Source organism: Propithecus coquereli, unplaced genomic scaffold (genome assembly GCF_000956105.1).
Source record: "Propithecus coquereli isolate 6110/MARCELLA unplaced genomic scaffold, Pcoq_1.0 Scaffold282, whole genome shotgun sequence".
In the NCBI taxonomy this organism is placed as follows: Eukaryota; Metazoa; Chordata; class Mammalia; order Primates; family Indriidae; genus Propithecus; species Propithecus coquereli.
The window spans coordinates 1,384,587-1,407,358 of record NW_012148419.1 but is presented as its reverse complement, the minus strand read 5'-3'; the positions used below and the strand labels follow the sequence as shown (position 1 = coordinate 1,407,358).

Sequence of the window (22,772 nt, the reverse complement as noted above, 5' to 3'; positions counted from 1 at the left end):
AATATCTTTCTAATATCTAATGATATAATAGAAAGAGCATCCTCAGAAAGCTTCAGCTGGATTTATGTTTTCTTGTTTAAGATGGATAGTGGGTAGCTGGGCTCTCTTTGTATTTTTCTCTATTTTGTATGTCTGAAATATTTCATAATGGAAGGAAGGAGGGTAGGCAGGTTGACTGGGCTAGACAGACCTGGGTTAACTCTAATATTATAATAGCTGTACAACCTTGGGCTTAGTTTTCTCATCTGGTAAATGGGGAAAGGTAGCTCTCTCTACCCACAGAGAGATTGTAAAGATAAAACAAAGTAAGCAAATGTCTTGGCAGTTCCTTGCCAGTAAAAGTTAGCTTGGAGATGGAGAGGACAGCTCATACCATCCATCCTGCTATTAGTACTCTAGTAGGAAAACCCACTGACCAGCACCTAGAACACAGCTGCAGAACAACAAACAGGTAAAGAAAAAACTTAGCTGATTAGTCACTCATAAACCTTCCTTTTCTGGGACATTAAAATGTACTGCAAGAATAATAACAGTTCTACTTATGGTGGTGACTGTCTAAGAAATGAAGTTCAAATTTACACTTTTAGGCTGAACCCCTATGGACATTTCCTGAATTTGGCAGGAAGAAGTGTGATCTTCCATTTCTGTCACTCTTGGCATTGCTGTGCATATAAAACAAAATGCAAAGCTTCATTTTTCTTACAAGCCTTTGGCTGCACTACTCCGCAACAGCTGCCATTAATCACAGCAAACTGGATTTGCACTGAGCAATCTGGGCTGCATGCCTTTCCCAAATCCTGTGCATTAATTTACAGAATGGTAAGAGCAAATACAAGATTCCACTTCATACATATCTTAAAAAATAGGGCAAATTCTGTTTTTTAGTCTCATTCTTTGGTTTTCAATGTCTGAAAGAGTTACAGCACTAGGATTTATCCACTGCATTCAATTAAAAAGCTTGGTTTATATCTGAACACCCAAGTGCAATTTCTCCTTGCTGCTTCTGCCCAGTCTAAGATACCACCCAAAATTCCTAAGACTTTAAATCTGAGTCATCTTGTGGTACAGATACCTCATTCTCCAGATTACCAACTGAGAGCTGCAAAATGACCACATGGATCATTCTTACACCCACTGGTGCTGCATTTACTCTTACTTTAGAATCTGAATGACCTGAATCCATGAATTTCAAGTCTACATGTTGCCACAGTTTATCTGCTCTGATACTAAAGGTTTGAAGTGAATCTGTCTATAAACACAGATTCTAAATGCTTCCAGAAGCTTTGACATTTTATTACTACATATAGAGCTTTGTTATTACACTAGAACATGGCTATAATCCAATTTCCCAAAAGGGAGAATTTATTATAAACCAGTCTCGTCTTGAGCCACATCAAGGGAGGAGTCACTTGTTAAAGAATGTAAATTAGTAGCATTGTCCCCAATTACAATGATTTTTAGCAAGGCCAGGATTTGAGAGCTATAGTTAATTAGAAATTAAGCTTTACTTGACACCTGTTCTAAAAATTTTTTCTTCTGCTACCCGAATTACCTGCTTAGTCGTCTTCTCCTACTGAGTGAATGCCACTGAATCAAGGAAGGACTCTTCGTGTCTTGGTGACCAGCTACATATTCCACTAACTTCTCCCACTGAAGCCAAATCCTCAACCTAGCCTTTAAGACAGCTCAGCATAAGGGTAAACTAAGAGCATAGGTTTGGGAGTCAATGTAGTAGTGTAGTAGTTCCCTTATATGTAAGATGAGGATAATAGTACCTTCCTTATAGAGTTAAGAAAATTTGATGAGATAATGCTTGTATAGTAAGCACTCAATAAATGATAGCGTTTGCCATCAATATTTAGCAATGTTCAACCTTTGTTATCAGTACTCATCTTCCCCTACTCATCTCATATATCCATTCCTTCATTATGCCCCTAAATGCCTCCCATCAAGGCAACTGACTTACCTCCTTCCCTTATCCAGCTAACTCCTGACTTAATTTCTGTATCTCATGTAATTCTTCTAGGGTGGAGGCAGTTTATAAGCACTGTATAATGTTTACTGTTTATAAACCTCTCCTATAAATGTATTAATTCAACATCTTACAAGCCTTACACTGGGTTAGGAGCAGAGGATAAAAGGAATATAAGCAAAGGTGCCTGTTTCTAAGGGAGTTCTACCTTAGTGATAAAAATATGTGGACAGGCCGGGCTAGGAGTGTAATCCTAGCACTCTGGGAGACCGAGGCGGGCGGACTGTTTGAGCTCAGGAGTTTGAGACTAGCCTGAGCAAGAGCGAGACTCCGTCTCTACTAAAAATAGAAGGAAATTAGCTGGACAACTAAAAATATACAGAAAAAATTAGCCGGGCATGGTGGTGCATGCCTGTAGTCCCAGCTACTTGGGAGGCTGAGGCAGGAGGATTGCTTGAGCCCAGGAGTTTGAGGTTGCTGTGAGCTAGGCTGATGCCACGGCACTCTAACCCAGGCAACAGAGTGAGACTCTGTCTCAAAAAAAAAAAAAAAAATAAGTGGACAAATAATGGCAATATAACCAATGACACAGAGGCATGCAGAAAGGGCTTTCAGAAGTGTGCACAGTTTACTTTCACAGGCATGGCAAAACAGTTTCACCCTGCAGATCCACTGATAGATTCCTGGAACTATGTTGAGAAAGATACTGAAGTTCAGTCCAGGTTCCGCATTAAAGAGTATTGTGATTAACAACGTTTGCCATGGAACTTGCAGTACACATGCCTGGTACAACACAAAGAGGGTGGAGCTTAGAATCAGACAGACAGAAGTCTTAAAGTCAGTTATCAGCTCTGTGATCTTGGCCAAGTTCCTTAACTTCCGAGTCTCAACTTCCTCAGCCGTAACTTGGAAATGGATGCGAACTGTCTCACAGGTGGTTGCAAGGCTTTAATGAGATAACGTTTGTAAAGTACCTGGCAAAGCCAGGACTCCACAAACATTGGCTTCCTTTTTCTTCAGAAGCACTATTCAGCATGAACATGGCCGTCAAGTTCAGTTGTTAGGTGACTCACTGAGGTCACTGATCTCCAAAGAAGCAAATCAGGCTTACATTTTGACTCCAGAGCCACAAACTGTCCCCAAAACGCCCATACCTGATTTTCCGCAAATACCAAGGGTTGAGACCATTCAAATCACTTGAGAATTATCTGTCCTTGAGTTATCGAATTACATACACAGGACAGCATTCCTCTCCACGCAGTCTTTTCCATTCAACCAGCAGTCAGTAAGTGGCCTCTATGTGCCAATCTCACACGCAAACTGCTGCTTTCAACCAAAACGCTCTACCACTCCTCTGTGCTACTTAAATCTAACCTCACTACAGAGGGAAACCTCCCTTCTATCTAGTAAACTTTCCTGTGTCTACCTCAGCCTCACCATTCTGACTAACTCTATAACCTGTTACCACTTACATCTTCAACTTGGAGTACAGCAAAGCCCTTCACACAGATTTGGATCACTACCTAGCAAACCCACATTGTAGTTAAAATGCAACTGCACTATACACTTGGGAACCCCGATCCTGGTCATCTGCCATCACAATCCACGGTCTGTGCAAACTACAGGACATTTAATTCTTCAAACAATTTAACACTTGCATGATTCTTATATGGAGTCAGATGTAGACTTCTATGCCAAGACTACTGTTCATTTGCCAGATGATCATAGGATGGTTTTTGATCTGCTAGTTCTCATTTTTAAAATGAAGATAATGCTTATTTATATCATAAGGCAGTTCTGAAATTAAACAATATATTCAAAACACTTAGAATAGTGTCAGCCACATGACAGGTAATAATAATTACAAATATTTCCATAAAGCTTAATACATGCTTTACTTATGTTAAGTAGTTTGTTTATGTTAACTCAATCTTCGTAACACCTGAGGTAGGCATCATCACCATTCCCATTTTATGAGTGGGGAAGCTGAGGCACTGAGATATTAAGAGACTCAAAACTGTGAAACCAAAACAAAATTACCAATTCAACTTAAAAATGAATTTCAATAAAATTCAAAATTATTTGACTGATCTTCTGCTAAAACTAAACCACTACTAGATTTACAAATATAGTACTGACCTCTATGGCTATGACACAAATTCTTTTTAGGTTAAGTACTTCCTGTATGGCTGTGTGCTGGGTGAGGATTCAATTCTCACTTCAGCTTTCTTTTACAAGTACTGTGAAGCCACCATGAAACTTTCTTTCCTATAGTGAACTGGGAAGTCATTTGGCACTAATATATTGCATGGTGTCTGTTCTGTTCTTATTAGCCAAAGACAATTAGTAGTACTGTTGGCACAATGAGATTGTAAACAAAAAAGCAAGAAACCCAATATCCTTTGCAAATGATTCACAGTGTACTTCTATTGGTTCTTCCTCTATGACTTACAACAATAAAATTTTTAACAATCAGAAATTGTGCCTGGCTTCTCCACAATCCAGATTGAGAAACACTCTCCTAAATCAAGATTATTAACCCAGAATCCACAGATTCCTTTTAATTCTGGGAAATCAATAAACTCAGTGCCGTGTAATTTATGTTAGGTACTTAAAAACATTTAGTGAAGGGGTCCAGAGCCTTCCAAAGAGGTCCATGACACCATAACAGAAATCCCCACCTAGGTAATCAAGACCCTAAGGGAGTCTGGGGATCCCCACCCAACAGAACCCAAGAGATGACAGGCAAATACCAGCTCAGGTACAGCGCTTTGAGGAAACCTGTGGATATGAGCCAAGGGAAGAAAGCTGGCCTCTAGGCAAGGCCTAGGAGATACTGCTCAGCTGACTCAGCCCTCTCCTGGAAGAGACTTTCACTGATAGCCATTTCCCCACATATTCAACAAAGTGCACAACTTTGTCTAATTACAAGGAACCTCCCCCAGGTTGGGCTGGGCTTTGTACCAGTATCAGCATGCCTTACCGACAACCCTGCAAGGTATGTTCTATTACGCCCATTTTACAAGATGAAATACTGAGGCCAGAGAATAAAGTTAACTTGCCCAAGGGCATCAAACCAATGGTTACTGGGGCTGAGATGTGAATTTGGGCCCTTCTTGCCATGCTATGCCTCCTCTCCCATAGGGGGCCCTCTCTCGCAGGCTTATTTGATTCATTTCATTTTTGACACAAGAACAATTAGAAACCCAGATCTTCACGGCTATTTAGTGGCAGAGTTGCATGTGAACCCAGGCTTTTAAAACTCATTTATTGTTTTCCCCCTCTCTTCACTCTACACCAACATTCTTGCTGTCATAGAATAAAATACAATTTCCCCAAAATCCAAGTGATTTTGGAATTTCATCAGGACAGGCCTCCAATCAGTACTGCTTTCAGCATAGTACTTACCATTTACCAGTATCAACTTGTATTTGTTGAATACCTTTGGAGGAATTCATTAAAAATTTATAAGAGAAACGTTAGATCAAATCTGCTAATAAATATCAATTGCTCGAGTCAAATTAAATTTTTGTTCCTACAATTGCCACCTTATTCGCTGCTTTCTTTCTTCATTCAATTCACTGATACTGGCTGTCGTCCAACCATGCCCAAGGCACCCAAGCAAGCACTTCGAGTTTCAAAGACTCACGGATGTAGATCCTGCCTCAACGGTAACAATGGCACCAAAAGAGCAAAGGAAACTAGAATACAGAGACAGAACCTTGAGAAACACTGATAAAGTACCGTAGCAATCATGAAGAGCGATGACCCAGGAGGTAGGGGGTGGGGGGGAGAGACCAGAGAATACTCCACAAAATCTGTTGAAGTTGGGTATGCAGTTTTGAAACTATATGCGATACCCCCTTTCAAAATCTATCATCCAACTCTTTCTTCAAAAATTTGAGTCAAACTATAGCCAACTTTGTGGTTGTCCTAGCTGAATTCTTGGCATTTTGTAAGCAGAGCTTTAAAACAGATTAATTCGAAATGTCAAGAATTAAAGAGACTATTTTCAATGCCCGGGTTAAAAAAAAATTATTACCCAAAATAAAAAGATTTTCTGTATCGCAAAGCATTCATAAAGTGAAAATGTGCTTGGTCTGCAGACTGCCAATAAAACAGGTTAAACATTTCGGGTAACCACGTAAACAAATTTCATTCAACAAACGTTCTGGCTTAGAAGCGGTTTGGGGATCCGCCGGCTCGGAAAGCCCCTCCCTCCTCCCTCGGTGGGTGCCTACGTGGAGCTCTTGAATCCGGTTCTGGAACCCAGAATGTGATTTTTAGGACCCGTCGCAGAATTTCACAACCAGGCATTCTTGCATCCCTGTTTGTACCTGAACGGTAGAAAGTTCCGGAAAAAGCCAGGGGTGATCGATTGACCTTTCACTGCGGCTCCTTCAACACTGAAGGTTCGGTGCTTGGTGGGCAGAGACCACCGAACAACGGTGATGCCAGGAGCGCTGCACGGCAGCAAGGGAAGGACTGCGGGCTCGGGGGGCGTAGAAGTCCCCACCTCACCCCCCGGGGACCGAACCCGGGAAGGTCGCCCTCTGCGCGCCCCACACTCCGGGCAGAGGAGACCCCGAGACTCGCACACCCGCCTCTGCCAGCGGAGAGAGAACCGGCCGCTGGAGGAGGGGACCCAAGGCTACTAAGGTGGATTAGCAGCAACGCGAAACTCACGACTCCGCCTCTCCCCCAGAGAAACCGGTATTGAGAAACGTAAAGGTCACTCAGGATTATTTACCTGCCCCGCGGGTGTGGGATCCGAGGCCAGGGCCTGGGCTGCCTCGGGGAGAAGGGCAGGTGTGTTGGGGGAATGTAGAGGGGAAACTGGGGCGCAGGGGGTGAGGAGGCTGGCTGGGGGCACAAATGGGGACCGGGATGGGGATGCCGGAGGAGACGGGGTTGCACCGGCTGGACTGCCGGAGAACCCTGGGAAGCAGTGGGAAACCCCCTCCCCCGGGACCGGCGGGGACGCCCCACCGCCCCTACTCACTCGGGTCGGAGGCGGGAGCACGCACCGCAGGCGGAGCTGGCGAGGCGAGTCGAGGGAGGACGCGAGCAGTCGGAGAGCCACCGAGAGCGCGCGCCCGAGCCTTTTAAATAGCGCATGTGGGCGTGGCCTGAGCCCACCCCGCCCCGCCCCGCCTCGCGGATTCCCGGACCGCTAGGCGGGCTGGGGCGTCGGGGGGAGTAGTGGCCGGGCCGGGGCTGGGGACAGGAGACAAAAGGCAGGACTCCCGCCTCTTCCTGTGGCTTCCCGCCCGCCGCGCATCTTCCCACGTCCTGGGACCTCTCCCGCCGGCCACACCGCGCCCCCCAGCGGGACCCCGCGGTTTCCACGAACCTTGAGGACTTGGAGAGGGGCCTTCCTCACCCACCGGGGAGGCCGGGCGGCGGGGCGGTCCCGCTGGGAAATATCCCCGCAGCCCTGCCTTGGACCTGCCCTCCGCGGGCGCCGGGCCCCCTCCTTCTGGAGGAACAGTCCAAGGTCGGGGCGGGCTCCCGCAAAAAATCGGCCGAACGGGGATTTCCGCCACTCCCTCCCCCCTTGCCTTGTCCTTGTAAGTAAACTCAACGTGATTAACTTCCCTAGTGGACAAATATTCTCTGAGTGGTCCGATCTCCAGCTTCTGGGAATCTGCGACTTTCCTGTTCTTAAATGGCAAAATTCCTCATCTAGACTAAATAAATGACGTTAGGAAAACGCCGCATTCCCGAAGTGTTTTGCTCTTCCCACCACGAGGGCAGGGCACACGTTGCTGAGGGGGAAGAAACGGAAACCTGCGCGCCAAAGGGCCCTGGGTTTTCGATTTGCTGATGTCAGAAAAGCCTGGGATGCCAGTGACATCCAAAGGGACCTAATAACTAAGCTACAGGATGATTTACTGTTTTAGATGAGAAGGAAAATAAACAGTGTAATCTGTATCTGGTTCTAGGCCTTCCAATGACCTCTCCTGCCAGAAGCGGTGGTCGCTGAGACTTGATATTTGGGGGGTGGGGAGCTCTAAAAAGGTGGTAACCAAAATCCCCTCATGCCACAAATGCATGAGCTCTGGTCCAGAGCTTCTCAGCCTCCACAGTAGTGACGTCTTGGGCTGGATAATTCTTTGTTGTGGGGGGCTGTCCTTGCCTTGTAGGAGGCCTCCACTCACTAGATGCCAGTAGTACCCTTCCCCCCACGTTGTGACAATCAAAAATGTCTAGACATTGCCAAATACCCTCTGGGGAGGGAGGGCAGGAAGCATATATCTGCATGACAAAGTGCAGACCTGGCTTATAATATTTGTTTTATTTTATATGCTGGGGCCAATCCAGGATAAACTCATTATAATAGCAGCCTTATTCTCTCCACCAAGGACTGTACAAAAACACATAGTGGTGATTGACACCTCCTGATACTGTGGCAGGAGTCTGGAAGTATTCTTGCCTGCTGTGAGCTTTTCTAAATATGGGCAATAGTTATTTCCGTATCAGCTAATGTAAGTGACTTGACTTCTTAGCCAACGTGAAAATTCTGTTCCTTAGATTCTACATTTTTTTTTTTTTTTTTTAGCTCAGCTACTTATTTTTTCTTGCACAGGTCTGTGTAGTGCTTCTACTAAGTGAAACTAAATCAGTGAATTTCACTGCAGACTGGCTTTCAGTAAACCATTGTCCTTTCTCCTCTACTCTTGAGTTCTTCTCAATGCCTCTCTGTGGAAGGGGCCTCCCACACCTGACCTGTTTGCTTTCTGTCGGGCTCATGCTGTCCCTGAATTCCACAGCTGCATCTCTTATCATTTGAACCTGGGCTTGCTTCTGACCTACAAGTATTTCTGCTGTATGTCCCCATATATATTTGTCTCTATATCTCACAGCAAGTCTGGGGATGACATATACAACATTTGATTTTGAATAAATCTGTTTGTATTTAATTACCAACACTTTAAAAATATTTTTATTTCCCTGTTCTTTGAACACTTCTTTAATCTGTTGACTCTTCCAGTTATAAACATGAGAAGTTCTTTAAGTTTTTTTAGACAGAGTGTGGGCTTTGGAATCAAACAGACATGATTTCAACATACAGCTACCACCTGTTATCTCTGTGAACTTGGGCTAGGTACTTGACCTCTTTACACCTGTTTCTTATCTGTAAAATGGTGATACTACACACTTGTAGAGCTGTTACGAGGATTAAATCAGAGGAGGTATGTAAAATGCCAAGCATGGCGCCTGGCACGTGGTAAATACTGAGTAAGTGATGGTTCTTATGTTAAGCAAGGATATCTTGATATCCTTTTCTGCCTCTTGAGAAAGAAACAAATTGTGCTTTGCTAAGCACTCATCTTGTGGCCTTCTCCAGGGTTTGGTAGTAAGAAGGTGTGCAGTGTTTTCCAAAACAATTAAGAGCCTTCAGTACAAAGCATTTCTGTGCCTGGGGAAGGGTTACTAGAAGAAATTTGTCCTCCTGTAGAAGCATACTCCCTTCTTAATTGCATAAGGTAATAGTCTGTTTGACCCTTTCAACATTGTAATAGGCAAAATTGAAGGTTAAATGTGTCCAGCAGGATGTTTCTTTTTCCCACTCACAATGCATATTATACCTGTAACAACTTCATTTTCTGGAACCCATCAACCAATTTCCAAAGTCTTCTGTCAAGGTGACTGTCCTAAGGCACGTTGAACCAAGGCCACCTTTCTTCATGACCTTGTGCTTCAAGCTTAGATTTTTCAAATATTTTTATTATTTTTATTTCATGCCACTTTTTCTTCACAAAACTCTGAATCAGGTGAGTGTGACTACAAACATAAGGCCTCTTTATTTTATTTTAGGGCAATAATTTCTTCCCAGAAGTCAGCTGGGTTTGGTGGAGAAGAATTTGTTAGCCTAAAAATTTTACTATGAAATAAAAGAAAAAAATTAGTTCTCACTTTGCTAATCCACACACTTAATAATACAAAAAGAAGCAACTGTTCTACTTTAGTTCTTAGCTAAGATTTAGCCTCAGTGGTAGGAATTAAAAATTACTCATACTCTATACTCTATGATGGATTATCTGACAGAGAAAATAGATTACTTATGCTTACATTTTGAAAGGTAAATTAGATTGTTCTTGATATTTTTCATAGTTGCTTTTTTAAGCTTGCCATAAACTCCTACTTCATCATACTTGCTTCATTTCCTAGCTCACTTTCTCGAGTAGGTACGATTTTCCTTCAGTGCTGTTACTTTTAATGACAGTGTTATCTATGTGTTCTTGTTAGGCAGAGTTTTCTAGCGTTTTGAGCTCTGCTTGTGCTTTTTATTATAGCAGAGTTGTTCTAGCATTGCCAGTATAAAAAACACTGTTAACTTTAATCCCCTAGACAGCCCATTTTATCCACCTTATTTTAATCCCTTAAATGCCCTATTTCACTTTTCTTATTTTCAGCTGGTGACATTGCCTTCTTCATTGGCGTTCACAGCCACGAGCCAACATTTGCTCAGCCTTTTTCCACTCTGCCTGGAAGCATCCAGGTTTTCTCCCATGTTTATACTTGCTATCCCTGATCCTGGAGGAGAAGGTGATTCTCCCACTTCTTACCAAAAATATCCACTCTGCTTGGGGTTTTCAATCCATTTCTCGGGCATTCTTTAAAGTTGTGCATCACTTAACAAATGGAGATACATTATGAGAAATGTCTCATTAGGCGATTTTGTTGCTGGGTGAACATCACAGAGTGTACCGACATAAACCTAGATGGTATGGCCTACCACACACCCAGGCTATATGGTATATTCTGTTGCTCCTGCGCTGCAAACATATACAGCAAGTTACTGTACTTGATACTGTAGGCAACTGTAGCACAGTGGTAAATATTTCTGTATCTAAACGTAGAGAAGGTTCAGTAAAAAACATAGCATTACACTCTTATGGGACCACCGTTGTATAAGCAGTCCATTGCTGACTGAAAGTCTTAATGCTGCGCATGGCAGTACTCTCTTGCTCTTGAATTTCTATGTCTCTACTGTTCCCGTTCAGGTGACAAAAATGATCTTTTCCCCATATTTTAAAAAACTGACAAAAATCGGGGGTGGGGGGAGCATGTGACCTAAGCCCATTAAATCAGAGTGAATCTCAGGACTTTGCTAGGGCACTGAGACAGAACCATGCTCACCTGTTCTGGAAGGTGCTACGTGCATAGAAAAGGCCTAGAGTTACTGCCAACATTTTTGCTAGTTGAAAGCGGCTGAGGATGATTTGGCACAGAGAGGAGGACAGAGAAATGGAAGCAGAGCTCTAAACAAGCTACTTACCAAGTTTACCTACCTGGGGGATCCTTTCATTGAGGGAGCAGATGAGTTTCCATTGTTGTTTGATTCATTGTTGTTTGATCCATTTTGAGATAGATTTTCTGTTACCTGCAGTTAGGACTACAAATGGATTGTGGTGGTTTGAAACTATATCCACAAGTTCTTTGATAGTCCTCCTTTTAACAGGTGGAATTTAATTTATTCCCCTCCCCTTCGGTGTGGGCTATTGACTTGCTTCTAGAAAATATTAATAGAATAAGGTGTATGATTATGAGACTGAATCAGAAAAGGTTTTGTGACTTCCTCCTCATTCTTCCCCCTACCTTCTTCTCTTATCCCCTGCCCATCTCTCTCTCTCTCTCTCTCTCTCTGTCTCTACCCCCCACCCCCCACCTGCTGCAGGGAAAGCCAGCTGCCATGTCAGGAGGACACTCAAGCAGCCTATGGAGGGCTCACATGGTGAGGAACAGAGGCCTCTGGCCAACAATCCCAAAGGAGCTGAACCCTTCTGCCAACAAAAATATGAATGAGCTTGGAAGGCGATATTACAGTCCTGTCAAGCCTGGAAATGATTCCAGCCTTGGCTGACACTTTGACTGCAACCTCGTGAGAGGTCCTGAGATTCTCACTGTGGTCATCAGAGAGTTCCTAATTGCCTAACCAATTACCATTTTTTTGGTCCTTACCCTACTTGACCTCTTGGTTATTGGACAACATTGAATAAATATATGATTGTGTAAACATGCACAGAATGAGATAATTTAGTAGGGATACACTTCTGAAATTTCACACAAATGTTAACTTCTGTCTTTCGATACCATTCTGGCGAGAAATGGTAATAAATTCTCAAAGCCACAACCACTAGGAAGCATACTTTTTCCCCTCAAAAACTGTAATGTGAAGACCAGAGGATACTAGAGGATGCATTAAATGATTTTTTTAATCTCATTTATGATAGGAAACGCCAGACACTTCAGGAAAATTCAAGTATATATATATTTACTTTCTAACTTTTATATAGATTTTTATTGTTGCTAAAGATTATGTAAAAATAAATGTATGTTTTATCCACCAAATTTCAAAAAGGATTTTAAAATTTGCAATAGGGCTTATCCAAAAATTTTGGGTTTTCCCCCTGTTCAGGAAAAGACTAACTGGAAAATTACTCTAATTTGGGATTTAAAAATCAACATTTAGGTGTATATTTCATTTTAAATGTAGTTAATGAGATTCCCATATGTATCTTGAGCATTGAGCAAAGCTCTAAAGAAAACCTCATAAAAATTTCCACTTAAAACTGTGTGTGTGTGTACGTGTATTTCTCTGGGAAATGATGTAAGGGAGGTTAACTAGATTTTGGAAACAATACACAATGCTATAATTGATAGGCACTTAATTATTTATGGCATATACCTGCCAGGATTTTTGTGTAATCCTCACATATGGATTAAAAGTCATTTGTAAAATGAAACTTTTCTTGTAAAAAAAAATAAAAACTGTCATGTTTCTATAGCTCTCACCTCATAAGAAAAGTGTTGAGCTATAGGAAAAAGGTTAATGCTTTTTTTAAAAAAAATAGTTTGCATAAATTCTATATTTATATCTTTATAAGGAGTGCTGGCTTAGATTTTACTTTAAACATTATTGACTTACACTGTACCGAAAACATTTTGGGATTACCTAATTCCCATTCCTAATTCTTAAATAATGTCATGTGTTGAAAGACTCAGCTTTTGATTTATTTGTCCCTATGTTCACTTCAGTTATAAGATTTGGAGCGCTGCTGCAGAACTAAACTCCACTGACGTGTTAATGGCTGAGTATGAGCTCAAATATATATACTGTATACAAATATATATATGCACACACACATGCATGCATGGACTTGCAAAACCATCTGGGTTCTCTGGGAAAGAGCATCAGGCTATCTTGGAGTGATCATCCTCCCAAAATCAGCTGAAAAATCATAAATGAGGACGAGCCAAAGTCCATGCCACTGGCCGTTCTTCAAGCCAACAACATATGTTTCAGTCAAATAACAATAACTATTTATTGAATGTTCCTTGCATGTCAAACATTATAGAAATATTTGTCTGGTCCATATGACAGCCTTGTAAGGTTGTTATCTTTCTTTCCATTTTACCTATAAGAAAAGTGGGACTCATGGAAAGTGAATAACTTGTCCAAGGCCACAGAACTAGTAAGTGGAAGAACTGGAATTCAAGTCCAGTCTGGATCCAAATCTCACACTCTTTCCACTACCAAATGGGGCCTTTTAACAAAGATTCTATCTGGTCATGCTACAGGAATGAAGAAAAGTACCTTTGCTTGAAGACACTAAAGACTTGTAGCTCCTTGGGAACAAGTCTTTGGGCAAACCAAACATAAACCTTTCCAGTGTGAAGAGCTCCCCCATCATAACTGACTGAAGTGAAGGCTAGGGCAAGTCGTGCTACCGTGCACAATCCTAGCTGGTCTTCAACTGGGGAGTGGGTCTGGGGACAGGGCCTCTGCTGAAGGGTGGTGGGGGTAGGGGACAAGGTAGACATGAAGAGAAAGCAAACACATTAAAAAGGCATTGCACTTTGACTATCCTCATGGGGCAAAAGCCTGCCAGATGATGGATGAGCATGTCACATTATGCTAACACAAAATTACCAAAGTCTAACTCAGAGCACAGCCTTTCTGTCCCACTTCCTCTTTGGGGCATAAGGATGGTATAAATTCCTTATACAGAGCGGGAATGAAGAGACTTGCATGTGGTCTTGCCTCTGCCACTACCTATCTGTGGAATCTTGGGTGAGTTACTTAACTTCTTGAGCTTCAGTTTCCTAAGTCTAGCTGATGATTCAGGTTCCATTTAGCTCTAAGTCTACTAATAGCAACTATACGGTATTGTAGGCATGTATTTTTTGACACGGAAAGGTATTCGCATGCATCCATCAGGGTTTTAGTTGCATATAACAGAATTTCCGAGAGGGGCAAAGAGCCAAATGATGCTATAGAGTCAGGATCACTGCCTGACCCCAGCATGGCAGTTTTAAAGGAGTCCCCATTGCTGCCTGTGCCTGGCTCTCAACATCTGTTATGCTACAGCCTGGGAGTAGACCTCCTGCTTCAGCTACTGGGAGATCTGCTGTCACTGACTATGGCCAAACCCTTGTGTTGCCCATTTACCTTCCAAATCTGGCTCAGGGATCTTCCATCAGGGCTTGGTGGAAACTAGGTTATATGTGGAACCCGAGCTGCAAGGGAGTCTTGGAAAGGTTTAGCTTTCTATCCTCTGGAGAACAGGAAGCTGTGTTCAAAGAGTGAGTGGGTGTTAAGTGAGTCTGTGTGCAGTGTCTGCCACACCATGTTATTAATATGTTGCTGTGCAAAAAGTTGGGAGGAATCAGTATGCACACTATGAGTCCATTTTTATATATATAAAAAATGTACTCTATAAAAAAGTCTGAAAAGGTATACATGAAAATTTTAGTAGTGCTTTGTTTTGATCAGAAGGATTACTGTGTTTTTTTCTTCTTTTTGCTTCTATTGACCAATTTTTCTACCATGAATATTACTTGTATAATTTCTTCAAAGAATGATACTTATTATTTATGTGCCTATGAGTCTACCTGACATAGAGGTAGTGTCCCTGCCTTTTGTGTCTTGCAGATGTCTGCCTTCAATGTACAGGCCACAGAATTAGATCTTGAAAATAACTGTAAAGGTCATGTAAACCATTCCAATTCAGCTCATGTTATCAAACTTCTAGATATTTGAACGAATTTCTTAATGGAGATTCAGACAATATATTAATAATAATGTCAGGGAATTATCTGGAGGAATCTTTTTTTCTTCCTTGGAGTATTTTTTTTCCTTCCTCATATCTCTTGTTGCTTATATTAAAACAATGATAATTTTTTATGAAGTTCGTAGTACCATTATGCAGTTTTGTTAATAAGCAAAGATAAATTTAAATTACAGATAATTTGCATGACGATCACACGGCCTCATCCACAGGAATGGTGAAACAGAATGAAAGAAAAGGTGAGGACTAGACAACATGGGTCTTTGAACTATGATCGGGAATAGGACTCAATCAAAATTGTGTCCCCTCGAATCCCTCCATGGGTGCTGACTTCTTTTTCAACTAGAAAATGCTAAAATATATTCAACCTATTGCTTAAACTTGAGGCCTTATTTTGAACTTGGAACAGTACCTTATGAGATTTCTAAATTGAGACATAATTATAATTCATAAAACTTGGCTTAAAATAATTTGATTTATTTAGTGCCACAGAGAATGCTGTGAACTATTTATCTAGGTATTAGATTTCTATACTGTCTTTATTCTACAAATTCTCAATTTGATCAAATCTAGTTTTCTCAAACACCTGCTGTGTGCAAGGTATATTGCTAGGCTTTGAAGGATGCAGCAATTAAAGAAAGTTTCTGCTCTCAAACAGTTTACAGTTTAGTTAGGAGAGCCAAGACATTCACAAAACCCTCCAATACATAGTATAATGTAAGACGAATTATAACACAGGAATAAAGGAGCTCAGAAGGGGACATGACCTTGATACAAGGATGCAAGAGCAGGCAGTTTGGTTTGGAAGGTGTAGGAAGGTAGGAGAGTGCGTAAGTGAGACAGTAAGGAAAGTGGCTGATAGAGGATACAGCATCAAGCCAGTCACCAGTGTGGCTGCCTGGAGCTTAATCTCCTGGAGAAACTGGGAAAGGATATTGACACAAACTTAGCGTTACTCTACAAAAGGAGCAAAGAAGCTGAGGTGCTTATTTACCAAATTCCATCAGTCTTGGATCAGGGGCTTTTCTGGAGGCAGTTACTTCTAGCATTTCTGATCTGCCAAATAAGTGAGCAGAGTGGCTTCTCCCAGGTTGGGAGGAAATCCTCAAATAAATACATACTATGAGCACTGATGGTAAAGTTGGAGGCATGTGGGTGGGAATTAGCAACATATGCTATAGAAGGAGGTCAATTCTTAGCAAATAGGGATGTGGAAGTCTTGGTATTTCAGGAAGGATGTGGTGCTTCAGCTGAGCCTTAAAGAGGTAGGACATCAACAGATACAGGGAATAGTTGGAGCAAAGACCCAGAGAAGGCAAAGTTCAGGACACTGTAGATAACTAACGTAATTGGTGTAACTCTCTTGTTGATTTTCCCTCCATTTCATTCTTATTTTTATTACCACCTAGCATTTCATTGTGTTGACTCACTCTTTGCTTAGCCATTCCCCAGCATCTAAACATCTAGGTTGTTTTCAAATTTATTATCAAAAATGTTCATTTAACCGATAAATATGTATTGCACAGAGACAAAGGTAAGCAAGACAGATCAAATACCTACCCTTATGGAGTTGACATTTCAGTAAGCGACACTGTTGAAACAGCCATGGGAGACCAGTCAGGCTACAGTAGTTCACAAGTGGTACACAGTAGTTCTGCCTTGGGAGAACAGGCAGTTGAATCAGGTGGCTGCTGTGAGCTCCTGGCAGGCAGTGCACCAGCTTCTTTATGTTTAAAACCCCTATAAATATCACATTATCTGGCACATAGTAGATGCTGGGTGAAATTTGTTAATTATAGGAGAGAATCCCTAAGTATCCCTTCTTTTTCATATAAAAAGAATCATTGTGATTTGCAGCATTTTTTTCCTCTATAACTTTCTGCATGTCCTAAGACATAAAATCTATTTCTCAGATATTTCCTTCTGTGAGGTCTTTAGCTTGGGTGGAAACATTTCCTGGGAATATGGCCAGCCAAGGCTACATCTCCCTTGCTAACATCATAATACATAATGAAAGCTCTTCTTTAAATTCTAGAAGCCAACTTTATTTACTGCATGACTGTCTTCACCACCTGTGTGATTTTACAGAAATACCTGCCGAGGCTTCTGGCTTTCTCTTGAATTATGTCTCAGAAAGCAGCTGCATATATAATATTTTATATTGGTAAGTTTTCTCTCTCACCAGAATAGTTCATGAATCACTTTTTATGATTTTTGTGTAGGCTAAAGGATAAACTTATTCTCATATAGATCCAATTCCCTGCCAAACTTAGGAGATCACCTTTAAAATTTATCCCCAAACTTCTATTTCCTTGCTAAGACCCACTTTTCAAGATCTCCTCCCCCATCCTTCCTTCTTCTCCTCTTTCTCCTCTTCCTCTTTTTCTTTTTCCTGCATTATTATGTAACTGGAAATCTCCTCTTCCTCTTCTTCTAATTTCTTTCTATCACCAAAACCAACAGCTTAAATTTCTTTCAGGGCCATTTTCACAAAACAAATTTTTACTACTACAAAAAATGCATGATGAGCAGCAAACTAGAAAGCCACATTGGGGTGTGCATTGTGGGCAATGGTGGGTTCATTCTTCATCAGCTGAGTGGCTCACTCCCCCAGTGTGCTACCTTGCTCCATCAGAATCACAGATTACTATAGCAATGGAGCTTCTTCTGATAAATAGCTAACACTGAAAATAGTAAATTTACAAACACCAAGGGTCTCCTCTAGTATTTCCCAAACTGGCTTCAGAGGAGCATAAGAGTTTCTCAAGTTGCTAATAGGTATCTTATAAAATAAAATGCTTCTGTTGTCAAATAAGTTTGGGAAACACTTTAATTTCTATCTTCCTCTTGGAAAGTTCATAAAGTACACTAACATAACAGCTTCCTAACCCTATTTGACTATACAAACCTTTCACAAAGCACCTATTAAAAACTCATAAAGTACTAAATTTATGAAGAATATCATTTGAAAAAATTGATCTACATGATTTCCGTGGAGTTGATTTCCTGGATTTACCCGATAAGAGAACATGCACAGCATCTTAGTTCTTGTTCTCTGTGTCTGCCTATGGAGTCAAACAATAATATGTAAGTACTTATAACTGTGTTTCTATGACTAACAGATTTTCTCTTAACTATCAATCTCAACTATCCCAGAATATCATCTGGGATATTCTTAATTGACTAGTTTAGCACAGTGGTTCTCAAAGTGTGGCCCTGCACCAAAGGCTTCTGAATTACCTGAGAACTTGTTAGAAATGCAAATTCTCAGGTCCCACACCTACTTAATTAGGAACTCTGTGGGGAGCAGCAATCTGTATTTTAACAAGCCTGCCAGTTAATTCTGATGCATGCTGAAGTTTGAGAACCACTAGTTTAACATAGTCTAAGACATTCGCTTTCTGCTTAGAAAGGATAACAAGGACTGGATTTACCCTGCTACCTGAAACAACTAAAAAAAGGGGACAAAGTATATAAAGCAATGGTTCTCAGACACTGGAAATGAGGCAGCACAAGATAGTCTTCCCTGAGAAATGGCAAACAAATGAAGTGATTCCTATGGATGTTTCAGCTTACTGCCTGGAGGGGGTAGGGGAGTTTCCAGGTTGAAGTCAGGGAGAAGGAATCCTGGCAGAGCCGGGCCATCTCTTTGAGTTAAGGAGATGAGTTGGGAGTCCAGGGAGAGCAAGGTGGCTAATATTTGCAGGGCAGAGTACCAGAGAAGACAGAGCTTCAGAGAAAGGAAAATCCAGAGAGCTGCAGAGGGTCCTCCTTGAGGTTTTAGTTGAGTGCTGATCAGTGTGTGAGTATGAAGAAACTAGCTGAGGGTGGAGAAAGAGGCACCCAAATGGAGCAGAGAAAACAATCCGTGCAGCTTATACAAGGCTGGGGATAGTTTCTCTTACCACCAGCCAGAGAGAATGAACCTTCTAATTCACGGAGCAAAGTAGAGTACTCATTAGGTAGAGTATTCAGAGGGTATTGCCTCAGTAGTGGAGCAAGCCCTCAACTAAAGTCTTCTCTAATCCTGAACAATAAAGCTTAAAAGCAAGTCTTGAAAGAATCAAACTATTTCCAGATAACATTAACTGCATCCCAGAACGAAGCTCAAGACTGTTGATAGCTTACAATGACTGGTATCAAATAAAAATTTACCAAGCATGCAAAGAAACAGGAAAATGTAATTTATAATGAGGTGAAAAAATCAATAAATAGAAACAGATCCAAAAAAAAGAACATTAAAATGGTTATAACTGTATTCTGTAAGTTCATATAACAAAGAAAATTGAAAAATGTTTGAGCATGTTAAGTAGACACATGGGATATATTTTTTAAAAGATCCAAATTGAACTTCCAGAGATGGAAATACAATATCTGGGTTTAAAAAAATGTAAAAATGTATCAAGGGCCGGGCGCAGTGGCTCACGCCTATAATCCTAGTACTCTGGGAGGCCAAGGCAGGAGGATCACTTGAGCTCAGAAGTTCGAGACCAGCTCTGAGCAAGAGTGAGACCCCGTCTCTACTAAAAATAGAAAAAATTAGCAAGTCAATTAAAAATAGAAATAAAAAATTAGCTGGGCCGTGGTGGCTCGCGCCTGTAGTCCCAGCTACTTGGGAGGCTGAGGCAGGAGGATTGCTTGAGCCCAGGAGTTTGAGGTTGCTGTGAGCTAGGCTGATGCCATGGCACTCACTCTAGCCCGGGCAACAAAAGTGAGACTCTGTCTCAAAAAGAAAAAAAAAAATGTATCAAGATCTGGAAAATAAAAAATTAAATAACTTAAAGATATAGCAACAGAAACTATCCAAAATGAAACACAGAGGGGGAAAAAAAGACAGAAAAAAAAATGAATAGCACATTATCAAGGTATGGGATAATTCTGTATGACCTAATTCATGTACTTGGGGTCCCCAAAAGTGGAGGGTAGAAAGAATATCTGAATAATGACCAGAAAATCTCCATATTTTATGAAAACTATAAATCTACAAATACAAGAAACTCAACAACTCCAAAAACAAACAAACAAAAACATGAAAACTACACAAGGCATATCATTACCAAATTGCTTAAAATCAGTTATAATGGGAAAATCTTAAAAGCAGCCAGAGGGAAAAACACCACAGTATATACAGAGGGGGGGGAAAATGATATGACAGCAGACTTCTTGTGGGAAATAATGCAAGCCACCAGACAGTGGAGCAATACCCTTAAAGTACTGAAAGAAAAAAACGTATCAACTTAGAATTCAAAAACCAGCGGAAAAAAAAAAAATCAAATGAAGGTGAAATAAAGTATCTTTCAGATATATAAGAGCTGAAAGAAGTCATCACAGCAGATTTGAACCAAACAAAATGTTAAAAAGAAGTCCTTCAGGTAACAGAAATGATGCTAGAAAGAAATCTGTACCTACAATAGGAACAAAGAGCCCTAGACATAGTAAATAGACAGGTAAATATAAATTTTTTTAATTTAAAAAATGTTTAAAATAGAATTGATTGTTTAACAAGAAAACACTAACAATGTATACAATGTATTATACAATTCGTAATGTATGTCGAAGTAAAATGCATGACAATAACAGCACAAAGATCTGAAGGTGGGAAAAGGAAGTGTACTGCTGTAAGGTTTTTATACTATATGTGAAGTGACGTATTATCACTTGAAGGTAGATTGTAATAGGTTAAGAATGTCTACTTACAAACCCTAAAGCAATCATTAAAACAAAACAAAACAAATAGTTATAGCTAATAAGCCATCAAAGGAAATAAAATGGAATAATAAAAATACTCAATTAATCCAAAGAAAGCAGAAAATATGAAAAAGAGAATAAAGAACAGATGGATTAAATAGAAAACAAATTAGCAAGATGGTAGATTTAAACCCAACCATGTAAATAAGCACTTAGTCTGTTCTCTTAGGCAAATAAACAAGTTAACTTTGATCTCCTATCTGCATTAAATTTCTCTCAAAAAGTTGTGTGGCGAAAGATGAGAAACTTGAACTAATCATGGCTGTAACACCAAAATGACCTTGGCGATGATTCCTTTTCTGATTTAAGCATATCACAGAAAGATGTCTAACAAGTTCAGCCAAGAGACACTGTGCTGAAGGCACTTTTCATTTCTTTCTTCGCAGAGCACTTTCATAACGCAGGTTGCTCTAGCGTAACAACCCAGGCAGAGTGTTCAAAAGGGCTTTCTGCACTGACTGTTCCCTTTCTCACGAGGCCGAGGCTCAGGAACAGTACTAAAATGGCTTTCCTTTGTCTTCCTTAGACTCAAAGACTCTGGAAACCTTTTGGGCCACGCTCTCTTGTTTTGGTCATTGGCATCTGCTCTTTTGCAGTTTCTTGCCTGAGGATTACCTGGGCCTGCCCTGCAGCCTCCTCTTGTGTCATGCAGCCTCCTCTTGTGTCACTCACTCTGACCACACCTCGACCTCTTTCAGGCTCAGGGTCCCGTTTAATGATGTGTCTTTTTCCCACAACACTTTTTCACCTGGCCAATCTTGTTCACTTAGTGAATATCTTTTCATCCTTTAGATCTTAATTCAAAAGTGCCACTGCCCTTGTCCAGCCCGCCCCTACCCCAGATTCTTATCACATTTTAAATGATATACTGTGGGATATAATTGGGTGGCAGAGATGGAAGCAAAGACACTATAAGTGTGTTTATCACCTCCTCAGATTAAAATAGTCTAATGCAGGGGCATGGTGGCACACACCTGTAATCCCAGCTACTCAGGAGGCTGAGGCAGGAGGATCATTTGAGCCCAGCAGTTTGAAGCCAACCTGAGCAACATAGCAAGATCCATTCCTTAAAAAAAAAAAAAAGGTTAAAATAGTCTAATCTTTTGCCACTGCATTCCTCTCACCCCCACTTTTTAAGGGAATTTCTGAATTTTATTATGAAGTTTGGTTAAATCAGTGGAAGGAAAACTTGAGAAATAGGTAAGCCTGGAAGACTCACACTGGGGAAGGAAAGTACTAGGAGAGAGGGAAAAATGGACCCAGACCAAGGAGCTGAGGTACAGTAAATGAGGAAAGGACAGCAGGGATGTGAGCTAGGGCTGAAATTTCAGCAGGGAGTGGATAAAAGAGCATGCAGAGAGGCATTGGGACAACTATGGGATATGACAGATATCGAGAGTGAGAGAAAAGGGAAACGAGAACACGTGTGTCTGTAGGTTACAACTCAAATCCCCTTTGACAGTCTTTGAGAGGCACCACTAAGGTCAGAAATTGCTTTAGTGGAATTTAGGTTGCAGTATTTGTGTCTAGGAATAGAAGGGCACAGAGAGACTGGACCACTCGGGGCACTGTAGTGGACAGTGGCTAGTTGCTTTGGCTGCCAAGGTCTATTCCCCCTCCTTTTGTAAGGCATCCCAGTCTCTTCTGGGGCCTGACCCATCTTGCCCACTCCCAGTCCACAGGCTTCTTCTGGAATTGGCTCCACCCCCAAGTCTAAGGCTGAGCACCGCATTCCCCTGGCCAGGATTAGTTTAGGAATGTGTGTGTGTTCTGTTTTGAATTAATGAGAGTCACGCCCAGAATATTTTGTTGGGAGAAAACACTGTTCTTTTATCACTGGGTTTGAAGGTGGACATGAAACAAAAATGCTGAAGAGCAGGGCTGAAGGGAGGAGAGGCACCAAGTCCTGGTGACATTGTTCGAGCCCCTACACCAAGCCATGCCTGCACCTAGCCCTTGAGCCAATAAATATA

At 41.3% G+C, this 22,772-nt stretch overlaps 1 protein-coding gene across 2 annotated transcripts in view; it reads right to left on the bottom strand.

Moving 5' to 3' along the window:
* The window catches only part of CSRP2 (cysteine and glycine-rich protein 2), a 29,721-nt gene extending 22,652 nt beyond the window's left edge, over nt 1-7,069 (bottom strand). Inside the window, exons 1-2 of one of the 2 annotated variants that reach the window (XM_012648366.1) lie at nt 6,975-7,035; nt 6,310-6,435 (exon numbers count right to left, since the gene is read on the bottom strand). The gene's annotated coding sequence lies outside the window, so the exon portion shown is untranslated. Of the gene's footprint in view, nt 1-6,309; nt 6,436-6,974 lie in introns of both variants that reach the window. The other variant, XM_012648367.1, reaches the window with a different exon arrangement.
* Nucleotides 7,070-22,772: the final 15,703 nt, after the last annotated feature.